This window comes from Rhinoderma darwinii, chromosome 1 (assembly GCF_050947455.1).
Source record: "Rhinoderma darwinii isolate aRhiDar2 chromosome 1, aRhiDar2.hap1, whole genome shotgun sequence".
Taxonomy (NCBI): domain Eukaryota; kingdom Metazoa; phylum Chordata; class Amphibia; order Anura; family Rhinodermatidae; genus Rhinoderma; species Rhinoderma darwinii.
In genome coordinates, this window is record NC_134687.1 from 601561994 (window position 1) to 601582074 (window position 20081).

Here is a 20081-nt window from a genome sequence, read left to right on the forward strand (position 1 = left end):
CGTGCAGACAGTCCGTGATTTTTACGCAGCGTGAGTCCACTGCGTAAAACTCACAACATGTCCGTTTTTTGTATTTCGCGCATCACGCACCCATTGAAAATGACACGCACCACATGGAGGCACTTCCATGGGACGCGCGTGATTCGCGCAACAGCAGTAAAACTATGAATGTACCACGTGCTTTTCTGTTTACAAACATCCAAACGGAGTGTGCTAATGATGCCGGCTGCGCGAAAATCACGCAGCCGCGCATCATATGGGGCTGACACACGGAGCTGTTAAGTGCCTTTTGCACATGCAAAACGCTGCATTTTTTGCGTGCGCAAAACGCACACGCTCGTGTGAATCCGGCCTTAGGCTGATGATTACATTTCCCTGCAGTGTACTTGTGTAACGCCATGACCAGAAAATAGGCTGCAGTTGTGGGGAATTGGACAATTGTGGGGAATTTAATTCTTCAGTTACTGCCCTGTTTTCTTAAGGGGAAAGATGCTTCACCCTCAGGCCAGTATTTATTAAACTTCTAATATCCTGTCCTTGTATTTGAAATAATCCATCAGTTAGCCATTTCCGGATGTCCAAGTTCTATATACAGTAGACTAGTCTGAAGAACTGATATCTCAGGTACAAAATTGGGGAATACATACAAGTTCCCATAAACATCTTTCTTTAAAAAAAATGTCTCCCTCTAGTGGCCACAATCGAGAATTGTAATTTAAAATTTCTTAAAAAGAAATGATTCAGGAATAAATGTATAAATTGTAACTAGGAACATTCACAATGACAGATCAGCAATCTATAGTAGCTCTTTATTTTAAGCAGAGAAGAATTTGACGTCTATTGCCGAGGACGCTTCACTAATGGACGCTTAAACTACAAATCTTGGCTGTGGGATAGATTAATCATCAATTTTCTGCAACACAGATACAAATGAATGTTCTTTAGTGGTGGAGACATAGGAAATAATAATTAATATTAGTTGGATTAAAAAAAAAATCTGAAAAATAGTTTGAAGTATTTAATTAAAGCGGTTCTCTGGGGCTATAACATTGATAGCCTATCCTTAGAATAGGCCATCAATGTTTGTTCAGTGGGGTTCTGACCTCTGGAGACCCGTGCCTCCCCCCCTACATTGTTTACATTGCGATAGCTACTCGTTCGTACGCCCATGCCATTCACTTGAAAGGGTTGGGCTGCAGTAACAGCAAGACCAACCTCCACCGATCACAGATCAATGTTATAGCCCCAGAGAACCCCTTTAACCCCTTAAGGACGCAGCCTTGTTTTGGCCTTAAGGCTCAGAGCCCATTTTTGAAATCTGACATATTATACTTTATGTGGTAATAACTTCGGAATGCTTAAACCTATCCAAGCAATTCTGAGATTGTTTTCACGTGAGACATTAGGCTTTATGTTAGTGGTAAAATTTGGTCGATATATTCAGTGTTTATTGGTGAAAAATTGCAAAATTTAGAGAAAATGTAGAAAAAATAGAATTTTTCAGAATTTAAATGCATCTGCTTGTAAAACAGATGGTTATACCACCCAAAATAGTTACTAGTTCACATTTCCCATATGTCTACATATGTGAACATTCTTTTATTTTTCTTGGACGTTACAAGGCTTAGAACATAAACAGCAATTTCTCATATTTTTAAGAAAATGTCAAAAGCCTTTTTTTTTAAGGTACCTGTTCAGTTCTGAATTGGCTTTGAGGGGCCTATGTATTAGAAACCCCCAGAAAAAACCTCAAGTATTCAAAACAGCATTCAGAAAGTTTGTTAACCCTATAGGCATTTCGCAGGAATTAACCCCTTCCCACCGCAGCCATTTTTCAGATTTTCATTTTCGTTTTTTCCTCCCCACCTTCCAAAAGCCTTAACTTTTTTTATTTTTCCGTCGATATAGTACTATGAGGGCTTGATTTTTGCGAGTTGTAGTTTTTCATAGCACCATTTATTGTGCCATATAATGTACTAGGAAACAGGAAAAAAATTATTTGTGGGGTAGAAAATGAAAAAAACAGCGACATGTTAACTTTATTCTGTGGGTCAATACGATTACGGCGGTACCAAATATATATAGTTTTTTCTATATTTTACTACTTTTGTGGCGCCAAATTCTGAGAGCCGTCGATTAAGTGGTATGAGGGCCTATTTTTGGGGGATAAGCTGTAGTTTTTAATGATAACATTTTGGGGTACATGTGATGTTTTGATCACATTTTATTTAATTTTTGTGGGAGATGAGGTGACTTTCTTTTTTTCACGGCTTGCACCGTGCAGGTTAAATAATGATATATTGTAATAGTTCAGACTTTTACGGATGCGGTGATACCAATTAGGTTTATTTAATTATATTTGTACTATGCTCTAGGGGGGAAAATGGGAAAAGAGGGGTCTTTTGAACTTTTAATATTTTATTTTTTTTACATAAAAAAAACAACTTTATTTTACACATTTTTACTTTTTTTATTAGTCCCCCTAGGGGACTTCAACCAGCGATCGTTGGATCGCTTGCACTATATACTGCAATACTAATGTATTGCAGTATATCGTGATTCTGACTGGCTTTTATTAAGCCTTGCCGGAGGCAGCGCTTAACAGGAGCACAAAGATGGTGGACCTTGGGGCCTTCATTAAGCTCCCAGGCAGCCATAGCAACCATCGCCAAACGCGAATGCATTGCGAGGGGGGGGGGCGATGAGCTGTTAAAGGGGGTCACCCCCTCTTTCTAACTATTTAAATGCCGCGGTCGCTAACATATAGCCGACACCCACATCATATGGAGCGGATTGATGCAAGCAAAGAAGCACCTAGTGCATTTTGGGGCCTCTTTTTTTTATTAGAATATATTTTAGGCAGCATGCCAGGTTTGAAGACGTGTTGAGGTGCCAAAACAGTAGGAATCACCCAAAAGTGACCCCATTTTGCAAACTACACCCCTCAAGGAAATTATTTATGGTTGTTGTTGTTACCATTTTGACCCCACAGTTTTTTCACAGCACGTATTTGAATTGGGCTGTTAAATTAAAAAAAATTAAACTTTTCCAATAAGATGTAATTTTTAATCAAAATTACTTATTTTCACAAGGAATAAAATACTCAATTTTGTTGCTCAATTTATCCTGAGTGCGGCAATACCCCATTTGTGGTGATAAACGGAAGTTTGGGCCCATGTGGGGCCTCAGAAGGGAAGGAGCGCTATGTGTTCTTTGGAGTCCAGATTTTGCTAGATTGGTTTTCGGGTGCCATGTCGCATTTGCAGAGCCTCAGATGTATCAAAGCAATGGAAACCCACCAGAAGTGACCCCATTTTGGAAACTACACTGCTCAAGGAATTTATTTATGGGTTCTGTGACCATTTAGACCCCACAGTTTTTTCACAGAATTTATTTGAATTGGGCTGTGAATTATAAAAAAAATTCATTTTTTCCAATAAGATGTAGTTTTGGTTCAAAATTTCTTATTTTCACAAGGAATAAAATACCCCATTTTGTTGCCCAATTTGTCCTGAGTACGGCAATAACCCATTTGTGGTAATAAACTGATGTTTGGGCCCATGGGAGGGCTTAGAAGGAAAGGACCACCATTTGGCCTACTGGAGCTTTTCTGGTGCTAAGTCATGTATGCAGAAGCCACTGAGGTACCAGTACAGTTGAAACCCCCGAGAAGTGACCCCGTTTTAAAAACTACACCCTTTAGGGCATTTATCTAGAGGTGTAGTGAGCATTTTGACCCCACAGCTATTGTGTAAAAGATAATACGCAGTAGATTGTGCAGAGTGAGATTTGCAATTTTCTATGCATGTATGCCATATCCGTGTCAGATATATTGTGTCCAGCATGTGCCACCAGAGACATACACCTCATAAACTGTAATGTGGGTTCTCCCGGGTATGGCAATACACTACATGTGGCTATTAACAGCTGCCTGGGCACACGGCAGGGCTCAGAAGGGAAAGATGGACCCCTAACGCTAGATCTAACTACGGTGACGGATTCCTGACGCTAAATTCTCTGACGCTATACCTAACTATGCTTTTTGACGGTTCTCTGACACGAGGGGGGATAAGCTGTGCGGAGTGCATCAGGGTAAGTAAAACTGAGGTAGATTAAAAATCAAGGGATGTATGATAAATTTTAAAACACTTTCATACAGAGCCCTGGTTTTTCGGGACACGTGTCACATTGATATATTGTGTCCTTCCTTATCCCCCTCTTATAGCAGACTTTGCACCTCTTTTGACTCTTTCCCTTCTTGCCAGTTTGGGGAAATTCTCCTGGAAAGTGTTGCCCTGGTACGATGTGTGTGGCCTCGCTTCTAGAAGTACAGGGAGCCCCCCCTTTTTGGTCACTAAAGATTAGTTTCTTGATAACCACCTCTTGAAATTCCAGGAAAGTTCCCCTCTGGCCTGCACATCGACGTAGCACGTACACATTGTACAATGCCATCTGTATGATGTACACGACCAGCTTCTTATACCACACCCTCGATTTCCGCATGGCGCTGCAGGGCTTCAAGACTTGATCTGACAAGTCCACCCCTCCCATGTACCTATTGTAGTCCAGAATGCAGTCTGGTTTGGGGGTCTCTGTACTGGTACCTCGTACAGGTACGTGGGTACTGGTGTGGCCATGTATTGTTGTCAATAAAAGGACATCTCTCTTGCCCTTGTACTTGACACACAATATGATGCTGCTAGAATGTGCCCTGCTCTCAACCTTAGTGTTTGCCCAAGCAGAGTCTTAGGGAGGCCGCTCAGATTTCTTCTAGCAGTGCCGCATGCCGCAGTACTTCTGGAAGCGAGGCAGTTGAAGAGTGGGACGCTGCTATAAAAATTATCCAGGTATAGGTGGTAACCCTGTTCCATCAGTGGGTTCACTCAACCCCACACAATTTTTGCATTAACTCCCAGTAAGGGGGGGGGGGCATTCTGGGGGCTGAATACTGGTGTCCTTCCCTTCATATATCCTAAATTTGTACGTATACTCTGATGCATTCTCGCACAGCTTATGCATCTTCACACCATACCTTGCCCTCTTACTTGGCAGGTACTGGCGGAATCGAAGCCTCCCTTTAAAATGTACCAGGGATTCATCAACAGAAATACACTTCTCAGGGGTGTATGCTTGGCAAACCGGGCACTGAAATGGTCTAACAGGGGTCTCAGTTTAAACAAAAGGTTAAAACTGGACTCATCTCGGGGTGGGCATTGCTCATTATCAGTATAATATAAGAAGCGAAGTATTGCCTCATAACACATCCTGGAAATGGCCATACGGTACATCGGGGTGTGGTATAGGATGTCTGTGCTCCAGTAGGTCCTAATGGACGGCTTTTTCAGAAGCCCCATGTTCAAGTGAAGTCCCCAGAACTTTCCCAACTCTGCTGCGTCTACAGGGGTCCATCTGTGGGATTAGGCATAAAATGATGTGGGGTTCTTAGTAATATATGGTTGAGCGCATAAATTTGTCTGGGAGATCATAAGCTCTATAAATGCATCAGTGTCCATTTCACTGAGCCCTGCCGTATTAAATTTGATCCCCGGGCTGCCCGTGTACTCAGGGATTTGGGGCTCATAATAGTCTGGTGTGAGGGTCCAAATGGGGTCACCTTGCTCGGGGGTTTCAACTGCGGAGGGGTCACTTCACTCGGGGGTTTCAACTGCGGCGGTGTCATAGCGTTCGGGGGTTTTAACTGTAGTGGTGGTCCTGGGGCGTCTCCTAGCGGGTTCCTCTTCTTCATCACTGGATGAGGAGGTGGATAAATAAAACAGAGTCTCACCATCCGACGAGTCTGTGTCGGAGGCAAGAAACGAATATGCCTCTTCGGCAGTAAATGTCCATTGGGACATGTTTGTTTGCTTCCCTAACTAGGAGCAATAGGCTGCTACCTAAACTAGCTAAAAAAATCGTGCTTTTATAGAACGAGTGGGCTTCCCTGAGGCTAAACCTAACTAGGGCGAGGGTTCCTAACACTAAACCTAACTAGATTTTATTAGAACTTCCCTGAGACTAAACCTAACTACGATGACTATTCCCTGACACTAAACCTAACTAGATTATTCCGAGCTTCCGTGACACTTAACATAACTACGGTGACGGGTGCCTGACACTAAACCTTACTAGATTATTCCGAGCTTCCCGGACGCTAAACCTAACTACAGTGATGGACCCCTAACGCTAGATCTAAATACGGTGACAGATTCCTGATGCTAAATTCTCTGACGCTATACCTTACTATGCTTTTTGACGGTTCTCTGACACTAAGTAACCCTAATACTAAACTAACCAGTTCAATTGTCTAAACGAACTTTTTTATTTTTTTTTATTTTTTTACATTTTTATATATTTATTTGTTTTATATATTTTATAAAGAAAAAAAAGAATCCCCAGGGACCAACGAATTTGGTCCTGAAGACTAAGAAGTGGTCAGTGATAGGAGACCACTGACCAAAAACGTGGAGGGAACACATGGAGAAAGGGTACAGGAGTGGGTAGTGGATGGGGGAGGTGGGAAGTGTTTTTTTGACTTTTCTTGCACGTTTTTCCGACTTTACTCTTTGCTATCTCCAACAGAGGCGTTCAGGGCGATTGGATGTGATGTCAGGGAGAGGAAGTTTAGAAAACGATCGCCGCTCTTGGGCAGTTAGTCACTGACTGACCAATAGCGGGGATCGAGGAGGCGGTACCATCGTGACAGGTCCCAGCATATTGAGCGGCGATAGCCTTCTGTCCGAAACAGCAGCTGTCACAGCTCGTGAACGCGCCGGCGGAAAATGGTAATGCATTTTCCCCGTGACCTACTATTCAGTCACTGAGCGCAGGATGACGGAATAGTACGTCACTGAGCGCAAAGGGGTTAAAGAGCATTAAATTATAGTCACTAAATCCCTTTCCTACTGTAGATCACCACCATTAACCGCTTCACTTTACAAACCATCAGAACTATCATGTGTTAAACAATAAACCCCACCAGCCACCAAATGTTATTTGATATTAAACTATGAACCACTCTAGAGAACAATGAATAATGAATATCACCCAAGACCACCAGAGATACTGGGTATCAACAGGTACATTACTCTAGACCACCAAAAACTAGCCAAAAAAACACCCTATGTAAAAATGTGTGATGTAGTACATAGAGAATATTGAGTATAATAAGTGGAATGTTGCCACCTCCACCCCAGGCGCCATAGCACTAGGAAAGCCCTGTGTAAAAATCCTGTGTTTGCCCCGAAACTATTTATTTACATCCATATACACACTTTTTGCAAAACACATGTAGACATCTCTCCTAATTATTGAGTTCAGGTGTTTCAGGCAAACCCATTGCAAACAAGTGCATAAAAGCAAGCACATAGCCATGTAATCTCCATAGAAAAACGTTAGAAATAATATGTGTCGCACTAAAGAGCTCAGTGATATGGCATGTGGCACTGTCATACAATGCCACATTTGCCACAAGTCAGTTTGTGAAATTCTGATCAGCTAGATCTGCCTCGGTCACCTGTAAGTGTAATTATTGTGAAGTTGTAGGGTCCAGAAGTAACAACAGCTCAGGCACAAAGTGGTAGACCACAAAAACTCACAAAGCGGGGCAAGGGTGCTGTAGCGTGCATGGCGTAAAATTAGTCTATCCTCTCTTGTATCACTCACTACAGAGATCCATTCACACAGCCTCTGGAAGTGACATCAGCCCAAGAACTGTGCACCCCGAACTTCATGAAATGGGTTTCTATGGTCATGGCACACAAGCCCAAGATCATCATGTACAATGGCAAGGGTCGGATGAAGTGGTGTAAAGCACGCTGTAACTGGACTCTGGAGCAGTGGAAACGTGTTCTGTGGAGTGTGAATCACGCTTCGCTATCTAGCAGTCTGATGGACCAGTCTGAGTTTGGCCGATGCCAGGAGAACACTTTCTACCAGAATGCATACTGCCTACTGTAACATTTGGTGAAGGAGGTATAATATTCTGCTGCAGTTGTAGCTTTCAACTTTGTGGAAACAGTTTGGGGTTTGGCCCTTTCCCGTTCTGGCATAACTTGCCTAAGTAGAGTCGTGTGCTGTTTAACCCTTTAAATTCTCCTTTTGTTCTCACCCCCACCACAAAAGAAAGACACGTGACAACCGAGGTTGGATGTGAAATGGCCACAGCAGCCGTTTATTAATTTACATTAGTTATAAAATTGCAATTTAATCTGAAACATTCGGATAAGTACTAGGAATTCAACCAAAGAATTCCGCCTATAATTTACATGACCCAACATGGGTCAGTATCAGTAATAACAACAACATTAACCAATTAGAGCAGGGAAGTCCTTGAAGCCATTTTCCCGATTTTACCTTGAGTTAGCCATCTGCAAACCACCAACTCTTTACCTCCAGCAGTAAACCAGCTCGGAGGCACCGCTCACCTCTGCAGATGGCTCCAACAACCAGAAGACCACTTCAAAGGGATAACACCCTATGAAGTCTGCCAAATAATATACCTTTCTGGGGGACGCATACCCCCGATGTGACCCCCCCACCAGTTCGTACTGACCAACCTCAAGGACTCCCCCGCCACAGTGAAATAGGCCTTGACCACCTTAAGCCTGTGAGTCCCTCCAAACCACCACCGCCCTTTCAATTCCTTCTGCTAGGGCCAGGCTCCACAAATCCATCCCAACCTCGGTCAGATGCACTCCATCACTCCTCCAGTAATTACCTTCGCCTGACTCCAAATCCCTGTGACGCACACACACAAATGCCCCCGTTCCTGGCCACGAAGCATGACACCGCCCGGTACACTTTAATGCGGGCTTTGTTAACCCTCTCCACAGACCTTGCCAACCGCCAATGCCTCCTCGGGACTATGTCAGACCAAACTATAACTAGGCACGGATAAGATGCCCATAAACACAACATATCGTGTTCAATATCCCGCACCAACTCCTGAAAGGGGCGCACCCCCAAATCATTCCCACCCACGTGTAACACCAGGACCTCAGGAACCCTATCCAATTGAGAGTATGTCTGAAACTTGGTCAATACCCGGCTCCATAACTTACCTCTGAATCCCAGACAATGTAAGACTGCATCATTACGCGGAATGCGTAGCTGACGGCCATCGGGGCGGACATCTGCCCTCAGAGCCCCCCAATGCACATAAGAGGGTCCTAACAGCCATACCAAGCACGGGCGCTGATCTGAAATGAAAGAGGACAAGCACGCACACATGTAAGCCGATCCACCACGACCACAACAACACAACCCACCTCCAAACAAACAAATTAACAGCACAATCTTATAACAAATGAGGGCGAACATAAGTGCAAAACCTGTGGACTCCCACCACCCAATGCGACGCACACCCTCATCATCAAGCCCCCATTGCCCAGCCTCAGTTGCCGCACCGATCCGAAATGAGTGAGAAGAGTAAGAGTCGGAACCGACTCCGACCTCAGCCAAGCATTTTTTAAATACTGCACAAAATTGATACTTGGACAAAAAGTATCCATTTTCATGACAGAGCAATGGCAACTCAGGCCCACCTACCCGTGGCTTAAAAGCAAACATGCAACCAACCGGACACATCACCGACCCCGGAAGGGCAAACAACACTATGCGCTTTCCCCGTCCCAATTGATCCGTCTTGGACCGTCGCAGAAACAATTCGAGTTTGTCCCCATACAGACCCACATCCTCTTGTCTCAAACCCCCTGCCCGCGCTGTACTAGGAGAAACCAAACAGATAAATGTGCGGAGCACAAAGGAGTCCCCAATTTCCCAGCTGCTATAGAATTGTTGTATTCATTAAAATATAACTTTTATTGTTTAGTTTAGAAACAAGTTGCAGCAGATAAAGTAAATAATTGTACAATAATAGATTGAGTTAAAAAAAAAATCAGAGTCGGTTAATCTAACATTTGAGATCTGGTGTATATTTGGATCTCAGGAGTGAAGTGTGGCAGGCATAGACGGCAGCTGCAGACTGCTCGAACAGCCTCTAATGTCACACGGTGGTGAGGTGCATTTGTTAGACCGGCAATGATTTTAAAAAAACGCTAGCCCCCACGACATGTTTCGCTGCAGCAGCAGCGTCCTCAGGGGATAATTTCAGGGCTATTACTCGCGCGTGCAGATTCCTCTTCCTGATATAGTGGGGGGACACACCTACCGTGGTGTGTCATCCCCGGTGAGCGGCCAATAGAGATTATGGAAGGGGACGAGCCCTCGCAGTGTTAGACTGACATTAAGATCGGCCAGTACGATGCGATGGCTGTCAGCCAATTAGAGGTCGTTCTTGGCGCATGCGTATCGTGATCAGATTGGATGATAGAATTTCTAAGGGACCGCTGTCTTCGTTGAAAGACGTGACGGGGGCAGAGAAATGCGCCGTGTGTACTGGCGCATTATATATTGACGGCTGCGTCTTAGTTCCATTCACTAATGGTAAGATAATCAATTGTGTGTGGCCATATCAGGATGTTGTTATGAAGGCAGCCGTTATGAAGGTTAGATATAAATTTTGGCGCATGAGTGCCTTAAGTAAGTCAGATAGTAGAGTTATAAAGTTTAGACCGCTGTCATCGACAAGTGATGTTGCGATTAGGTGTCATCGACGAGTGATGCTGCGATTAGGTGAGACGCAGCGTGTAGGGACATTCTATATATTGTCAGCCAATCATAGGTTTTATCCACGTCTGGTAGGATACCTTTATTTTTACGTTTGGATGTACCTACGACTCCGACCTCAGCCAAGCATTTTTTAAATACTGCACAAAATTGATACTTGGACAAAAAGTATCCATTTTCATGACGGAGCAATGGCAACTCAGGCCCACCTACCCATGGCTTAAAAGCAAACATGCAACCAACCGGACACATCGCCGACCCCGGAAGGGCAAACAACACTATGCGCTTTCCCCGTCCCAATTGATCCGTCTTGGACCGTCGCAGAAACAATTCGAGTTTGTCCCCATACAGACCCACATCCTCTTGTCTCAAACCCCCTGCCCGCGCTGTACTAGGAGAAACCAACTCACCAATTCGAAGTGCTCCAGAGTGCATCCGAAGTGCTAGAGAAAAAGCCAAATGAAACAGCCTAACTTCAAAAGGCAAAGTACAAACAGACACCACAGATGTTCCCAAGGAACAGAGGAGAGTAAAAGACACGGGTCGCCTCTGATCTGATTCAGCCCTGCCTCGACGCAAACCCTTCAAAGCTTGCCCTACCAAAAAATCCTTGGACACATCCCTTAAACCCCGCAATTTAAAACCAAAAGCCAAGGCGGAGACGAAACGAACTTAGCAAGGGAAAACCCTGCCTCCCAAGTGTATCCCAACCAATACAATAATGCCACCAACCTGTCTTGATCCGTGCTGACGTTACCCAAACCTCTTACCCACGCCTCCAACTGCCTCCAACAAGCAGAAAAAGCACTTCACGTGGCGCTCGCCAATGACCTTTGAATCAACCGTTCCGCGGAACCGAAACCAGATCCCAGAGATGTTCCGGACAAGTCAAACCGAGCAGATCCGCTCCCGGCGCCAATTGACGGAAACGATCCCACTGCGAGCGAGAAAGCGCAACAGCGATACAATTGTGAACACCCGGCAGATGCACTGCAACCACCCACATATTTAAGGACAAGCAAACCAGTACTAAGTGTCGCAACAATTGAACCACCGGTGGAGAAGATGCCGATACATTATTAATCGCTAACACCACCCCCATGTTATCACAGTGGAAACGAACCTTTTTATCCCTGAGCCTGTCCCCCCAAATGGTTACCGCCCAATATTTGGTGCATGTACCCAAGCGGTCGCTGCTGCCAGACGCCTACTAAAAACTCTACCCATTGGCATAATCCGACATGCAAAGTTCAGCTTCCCCAGCAGAGACTAAAGATCGCGCAAAATGATTTTCTTTAAACGACAGGCCTGCCGCACCTCCTGACGCAACAACGTTAACTTATCCTCGGGCAGTCTACACTCCATAGCAACCGAATCAATCTCAATCCCTAAAAAACAGATATTAGTGACAGGGCCCTCAGTTTTTTCAGGCGCTAGTGGAATCCCAAATTCCCTCGCAACTTTTTGCAATGAATACAATAAATTACCACAAATAGGCGAACCACTGGGGCCGACACACAAAAAATCGTCGAGGTAATGTATCAAAGAATCCACCGCGGCTACACCCTTCATTACCCATTCCACGAAGCTACTAAATGCCTCGAAATATGCACAAGAAAGGGAGCACCCCATAGGAAGGCACCGATCGACGTAAAACCCCCCATTCCAGAAACATCCCAACAATCGTTGACTCTCAGGATGAACTGGCAGCAATCAAAAAGCCGCCTCAATATCAGTTTTTGCTAAAAACGCGCCAGGCCCCGCCCTCCAAACCAACACCACTGCTTTGTCAAAGGACGTGTAGACTACCGAGCATAAATCATGATCAATCCCGTCATTCACCGACGACCCCCTGGGAAAAGACAAATGCTGAATCAAACGAAATTTTAGGGGCTCGCGCTTTGGCACTATTCCCAAGGGGGATACAAGTAAATTCTCTATCGGCGGATCAACGAAAGGGCCCGCCATGCGACCTAACGAAACTTCTTTACAAAGTTTTGCCGAAACGACCTCAGAGTGCAGATAAGCCGACTTAAGGTTGCGCCGTGTAACCGGAACCTCATGAGGAGGAGGGGGAATAACAAAACCAAAACAAAACCCCTCATAAATTAACTTGGCCGCAATCCTATCTGGGTATTCATTTAGATACGGGGCCATCTTTTCCACCCTCACCGGCGTCACCCCCTTGACCAGTCGAGGTGGACTGATTACCTGACCGCTTCCATTTCTGCATACATTTTGCAGCCCCGTGCGAGGATCCGTTGCATTCCGAACACACGTGTTTAAATTTACAGGTAGCCTCGAACTTACACTGGCCATCATTGAATTGCCAGCAAAAACTAAGCTTTGACCCAGAGCCCTGCCCGGCCTGGCTAGACTGACCTCCGTGCCCGACGCTCCCGGGAAAGGACTGCTTAACTGGAGATGTCACCCTTAACCACAACGCAATATCCTTTTGATCCCACCGAATCGCCGGCCGAACCGCCTTGCGCTGGCGAAACCGCTCGTCGTAACGCAACCACGCCTGACCACCATACGCCCTATGAGCTTCACCGATGGCATCTAAATAGCAGAATAACGCAGAGCAATTTTCAGGCGCCTTTTCCCCGATCACACTAGCCGAAATTGCAAAAGCTTGCAACCAATTGACGAACGTCTGCGGGATAGGCCTATACCGCCAACGTTCCTCCTTCTTACTCTCTTCCCGCTTGCCCTTATCCAAATTGAACTTTCCAAGCGGCAGAAGAGAAAAAATGTCAACATATACATCTTTCCAAATCCGCTTGCGTACCTCCTGTTTAAGGTGAGCCCCTAACCAGCCCTCAAAATAAACGTAAACCTCGCCACAAGCATGATCATCAAGACGAATACTATCCCCATCCTTCTGCGCCTCGGTTTGTACAGACACCGCAACCGCCTCCCTGGATGCCCCCAAAACTTCCCCACCAACAGGACGCAATGGTATCGCCCTCCCCAACTTCACGAGGACCTTCCCAGACTACAACCGGGGACCCAGCCGGGACTACCGGCGCCACTGCCCTATCTAAGCCCCCGACTAACTCCCGCAAACAACCCACTACATACGTTAAATAAAAAGAAAAAGACACGGCGCCACCTTGTGCAGATCAATTGGTAAGGGTGAGACAGTGCGGCAGGAATATTGCTCACCTGGAAAAAGAGTTTTTAAGGCATGTAAATATAAGCCACAGTGCTGCTGCCAGATCCGAGTCGGTGACCAGAAGGGACCGCTTGAGTATGGATAGTTTGCAGGAGAAAAAGGTGGATCATTCCAGGGGCGCTGCTGTGTGGTGGGAATAAAGGGAGCGATATCCAGAGGTATTGGTAGGTTCAGTTTATTTGAACAAGTTGGCTACGCGTTTCAACGACGGACAGTCGTCTTCATCAGGCCATGTGCACAATTACACACAAAATGGCTTATATAGCATCTAAGTTCGATTAGCCATGTGTCAAAAAAACCGCCAAATCTGTAAAAGGTCAAGGTGCGATCGTGACGTCACACCCGGTTTTTTTTTTGTTTTTTTTTTTTTTTTTTTTTTTTTTTTTTTTAAAAAACATAGCGCAAAGCAACAAATACATTTTAAAATTAGCATTCAATCTAAAAGGTTAAATATAAAAGATTAAATATAAAAGAAGGGCGAGAGTGCAAGACAGCGAAAATATATACATAAATACATTAATACATTGTTTGGTAAAATCTTCCCCAAACTCTTATGTCATTAATAAGTCATTAATAAGCAAGTACAGAAACATACAGTAGAGGGTTAACATGGTGTGGTAGGACCAAAGGGATATGTAAATAGAATGGTAGAAGTTGATTTGGCATAGGGCTACAGTAGGAATAAATGTATTGTCGGGTTACAGAGCAAGAAGCCGGGACGCGGTTTCGTTGCCTAGGTAACCGAGCAGAGAGAGAAAGGACGGAACCAATGGAAGTGAATGTGCTTGCTGCAGGTGAAGTATTGGGACTTTGAAAAGGTTAAAAAATATAGTTGTAAGATTAGAGAGATGTACGTAGATAGTGTATTAATCTTAATCGGTATTTGGATGTTAAAAGGATAGATCGAGACTTACAGAGCTCTTCAAAATGAATAGTTCAATTCTAAGTAGTTCTATTTTAATAGGAAACGCTTTTTCCTAATCATCTACTCACCTGCAGCACGCTTTGCCCTTTTCGTTCCCGTCCAGTTTGGGTTCTTTTTGTCCCGCTGCCCGACATTAGAACCTGGTAAGGGAATTGCCAGTTTTAACGGTCTTTAAAAGAATTCAAAATATTCAAAACCGAATATTCCTCCAATAGAATTACATACTGGAGGTTAAAATACACTACGCATTTCCTATTAAAATAGAACTACTTAGAATTGAACTATTCATTTTGAAGAGCTCTGTAAGTCTCGATCTATCCTTTTAACATCCAAATACCGATTAAGATTAATACACTATCTACGTACATCTCTCTAATCTTACAACTATATTTTTTAACCTTTTCAAAGTCCCAATACTTCACCTGCAGCAAGCACATTCACTTCCATTGGTTCCGTCCTTTCTCTCTCTGCTCGGTTACCTAGGCAACGAAACCGCGTCCCGGCTTCTTGCTCTGTAACCCGACAATACATTTATTCCTACTGTAGCCCTATGCCAAATCAACTTCTACCATTCTATTTACATATCCCTTTGGTCCTACCACACCATGTTAACCCTCTACTGTATGTTTCTGTACTTGCTTATTAATGACTTATTAATGACATAAGAGTTTGGGGAAGATTTTACCAAACAATGTATTAATGTATTTATGTATATATTTTCGCTGTCTTGCACTCTCGCCCTTCTTTTATATTTAATCTTTTATATTTAACCTTTTAGATTGAATGCTAATTTTAAAATGTATTTGTTGCTTTGCGCTATGTTTTTTAAAAAAAAAAAAAAAAAAAACAAAAAAAAACCGGGTGTGACGTCACGATCGCACCTTGACCTTTTACAGATTTGGCGGTTTTTTTGACACATGGCTAATCGAACTTAGATGCTATATAAGCCATTTTGTGTGTAATTGTGCACATGGCCTGATGAAGACGACTGTCCGTCGTTGAAACGCGTAGCCAACTTGTTCAAATAAACTGAACCTACCAATACCTCTGGATATCGCTCCCTTTATTCCCACCACACAGCAGCGCCCCTGGAATGATCCACCTTTTTCTCCTGCAAACTATCACTACATACGTTAAACCGTCCCGCCCGGCCGCGCCACTACCGACGGCCGAAGCATCTGCGCTCGCTGAGCCCCCACCCACGACACCCGACATAAAAATTGCTGGATATGGTAAAGAAGGAGTTAAACACTCACCAGGCTGCCCAGGCGCTGTGTTCCCGCCAGCCGGTAAATCCTGACCACGCTGAGACACCCATCTCGCCATCTTCCAAGTCCTCTCTCGCTGACGACTGGCAATCACACCGACATCTACAACACGGGGACCCAGGCGTGCTGACAGATGGGCCGGCGACCTGCCGCCCGACAGAAGGGAGCCAGACTTCCGACCGGACCTGTTGCCTCACCGCTGCTGATGATCTTGGCGACCTCCCTGAAGACCTGAACATCACCATGCGGGGTGGCCGTGGACATCCCCCTGGAAACGGCATCTGATGGAGGTGACGTGACTGGGAGCCCGACCTGCGACTCCCTGTGGACCGCCGAGCCCCGTCGCGGATGAGGATTCCTGCCAGGACGCAGGACCTGGGAGGAGACGGCCATCCCAGCTGCCTGGCCTGCAGCATCCTTAGAAGGGCTCCTCCTGCAACGCCGGACCCGGGGGACTACCTCTGGGCTAAGCCTCTCTGGTGGACGAGAACGCTGGGAGCGGCCGCCACTCCCGATGGTGTACTATCCTCCATTGGTGCAGGAGAACCGATTAATGATTCCCCTCCCGCCGCCATGCCACCGGAAGCAGAGAGAGGACCGGGGGAGGGGAGCATGTCTGGCCTGGCATTTGATACAGAGCGCCGGGCTCGGCGTGGAGAGGGGCCAGCAGGCGGTATCCTGGACAGCGCCGCAACGTGTTCCTCCAGCCACCCCGGGCGGTGGAAAGCAGCTGCAGCACGGAGCTGCTCCAGCAGCCTGTCGGCGGATGCCATGAGTTCAGGTAAGAGCTGGGGCAGTGGGAGCTTACTGTTAATACTGTTCTTCTTCCCACTGCTTCCGGCTCAATGCCGAAAACAGCGGGAAGAACCGTTACACCACCCACTACTCCTCCCCTCCCCAACTCATCCTTGCCCTCCCCTGCACTAACCCCTTCCTGACTATAACCATTAACCTCTTCCCTCCTATAGCCGTCATTGGATCTATAGGGGATCTCCTCTCCTGACATATCTGTTGCAGGTAATCCTTGTATTCTACATATCTCTGTGCACCCAGAGCTAATAGACAAATTTGTGTTACCATTCCCATTGTCAGGAGGATGTGTCCCTATACAGTGTGATACTGTCAGCGATGGTTGGAGACTGTCAGTATGTAGGGACACAGCCCTTTGACAAGGGGAATCATAACAACCATTTGTCAATGCTCGCACAAAAAGGTGGTGTTCACTATACACACGGCAGAGCGGCGGTGGGAAAGGGGGACCAAGTTTGTGGAATAGCCCAGGGCCTATGGTCGACTTAATCCGCCACTGCCGGCCATTCAGCGCCTTTGAAGCGAGTGAAGAGGCGCGATACTTTGCGCCGCTTGCGTAGTTGAAAGGCGCTGATTGACAGGGAAGCGTTCAACCCCAGGGGACCTGCGCAGAATAGAGCAGGTCTCCATTGCTGCCGGACGGTGTGGGAACAGGATTAAGGTGAGTTTGAATAGTTTGTTATTTTATCGTAATAAAAAAGTGTGTGGCATTATCTATGGGGGTGGCTTTATCTACAGGGGGGGCTTTATCTATGGGGGGGCTTTATCTACCAGGGGGGGCTTTTTCTATGGTGGGGCTCTATCTACAGGGGGGCTATATACTGGGGTGGGCTATATGTGGAGCACTATATACAGGTGTGGGCTATATCTACAGGGGGCTATATACAGGGGTGGGCTATCTGTGGAGCACTATAGGGGGAGCTATATGTGGGACACATTACAGGGGTGGGCTATATGGGGGCTCTATCTACAGGGGGCTCTATGGGGGGCACTATCTACAGGGGGCTCTATGGCAGGCACTATCTACAGGGGGCACAGTGTGTGTGTGCGTGTGCGTGTGTGTGTGACACAGTGTATGGTGCTTTTATAATTAGCGGTGGAGTGTATGGCACTATTATATTTAGGTGCGTAGTGTGTGGTATAATGAGAACTTTATCTTTGTTTATAGGTGTAGAAATGTTGGAAAAGTGAGAAGCTGAAGACATCTGAGCGGCAAACTGCAGAAATGGGCTGTGACCGGGAGAAGTCATTATGGAGGTCTGGACCGGATGGAGGAAAATAACTAGAATCTGAGACGTCACCGTTGAGTCACTTAACCCCTTCCCGACATTTGACGTATCCATACGCCAAAGTCGGGTAGGGGAAGTATGGCGCGGGCTCACGGAGTGAACCTGCTTCATACGATGCCAGTGTCAGATGTTTGTTACAGTCGACACCTCAGAGTAACTAGTGGCATCGCGCTCGAGCGCGATCCCGCTAGTTTAATTTGTTAAATGCCACAGTCAAGAGAGACCGCAGCATGTAAATCATTAGAAAGAGGGGGGCGACCCCCTCTAACAGCTCATCGCGCCCCCCGCAATGCAATCGTGGGGGGCGATGGTTGCTATGGCTGCCTGGGGGCTTAATGAAGGCCCCCAGGTTCGCCATCTTTGTACACCTATTAAGCCTTGCCTCCGGCAGGGTTTATTAGGTGCCTGTTAGAATCACGATATACTGCAATACATTAGTATTGCAGTATATTGTGCAAGCAATCTAATGAACACTGGTTGAAGTCCCCTAGGGGCACTAATAAAAAAAGTAAAAATTAGTTAAATAAAGTTGTTTTTTTTGTGTAAAAAAATATATATATATTAAAAGTTCAAAACCCTTTTCCCATTTTCCCCCTAGAGCATAGTAAAAAAAAAAAAAAAAAACATAATTGGTATCGCCGCGTCCGTAAAAGTCTGAACTATTACAATATATCATTATTTAACACGCACGGTGAACGCCGTAAAAAAAAAGAAAAATGTAAACGCCAGAATCTCTAATTTTTTGGTCACCTAATCTCCCACAAAAAATTAAATAAAAAGTGATCAAACTGTCGCATTTACACCAAAATTGTATTATTAAAAACTACAGCTTATCCTGCAAAAAATAAGCCATCATACCACTTAATCGACGGAAAAATAAAAAGTTGTGGCTCTCAGGATTTGGCGATACAAAATAAATTTTCTTTTTTACACTTAGGTTTTTACTTGTAAACGTAGTAAAATATAAAAAAAAAGTATATATATTTGGTATCACCGTAATCGTATTGACCCATAGAATAAAGTTGAGATGTTGTTTTAATTGCACAGTGAATTCCGTAAAAACGGCGTGCAAAAAAACATGGAGGAATCGCTGTTTTTTTCATTTTTTACACCACAAATAATTTTTTTCTCATTTCCTAGTACATTATATGGCAAAATAAATGGTGCTGCAAAAAACTCCAACTCGTCCCGCAAAAATGAAAGCCCTCATTGTACTATATCGACGGAAAAATAAAGACGTTATGGCTTTTGGAAGGTGGGCAGGAAAAAACAAATGAAAATCTGAAAAAAGGCTGTGGCGGGAAGGGGTTAATGTAAATGTTTATTTTGCATCTAATCACTAATGTAGTCACTATATGATCTGCAGCGAGATGATGGGTGGTATAATTATGACAGGATTTATTTTTGTGAAACAGCAACTCCCAGCATATCCTTACCATTGTTCGGGCCATACTGGGAGTTGGAAACTCCCAGTATGAGAAATTTAGTGTGAATCTATACGTCAGGGGTTGCACTAAATTGAGCCGTATATATGTATTGAGCTTGGTTCTGGGGCTGTATTTATTTTTCTGGTGTTGTGTATAGAACTATATTGCTTGTAAAATGTACAAATGTTTTTTATGCTCGAATTACATAAAAAGAAATGTGGAAAAGAAATGACACGTCGATTGGTAGAGAAAACAAACATTGCGAGGGGGAAGGAGATGTCGGGAAAGATGTTGGGGGGGGTGCCAAACTCAATCTTTGCCCCGGGTGCTGGAGAACCTAGCTACGCCTCTGCCTTTGGGATGAACTAGAACGGAGATTGCGAGGCAGACCATCTCATTCAACATCAGTATCTGAACTCACAATTGCTCTTCTGGATTAATGGGCAATAATTCACACAGACACTCCAAAATCTGGTAGAAAGCCTTCTCAGAAGAGTGGGGGATGTTAAAGCTGCAAAAGGGCCCAACTCCATATTGACACCCATAGGTTTAGAATGG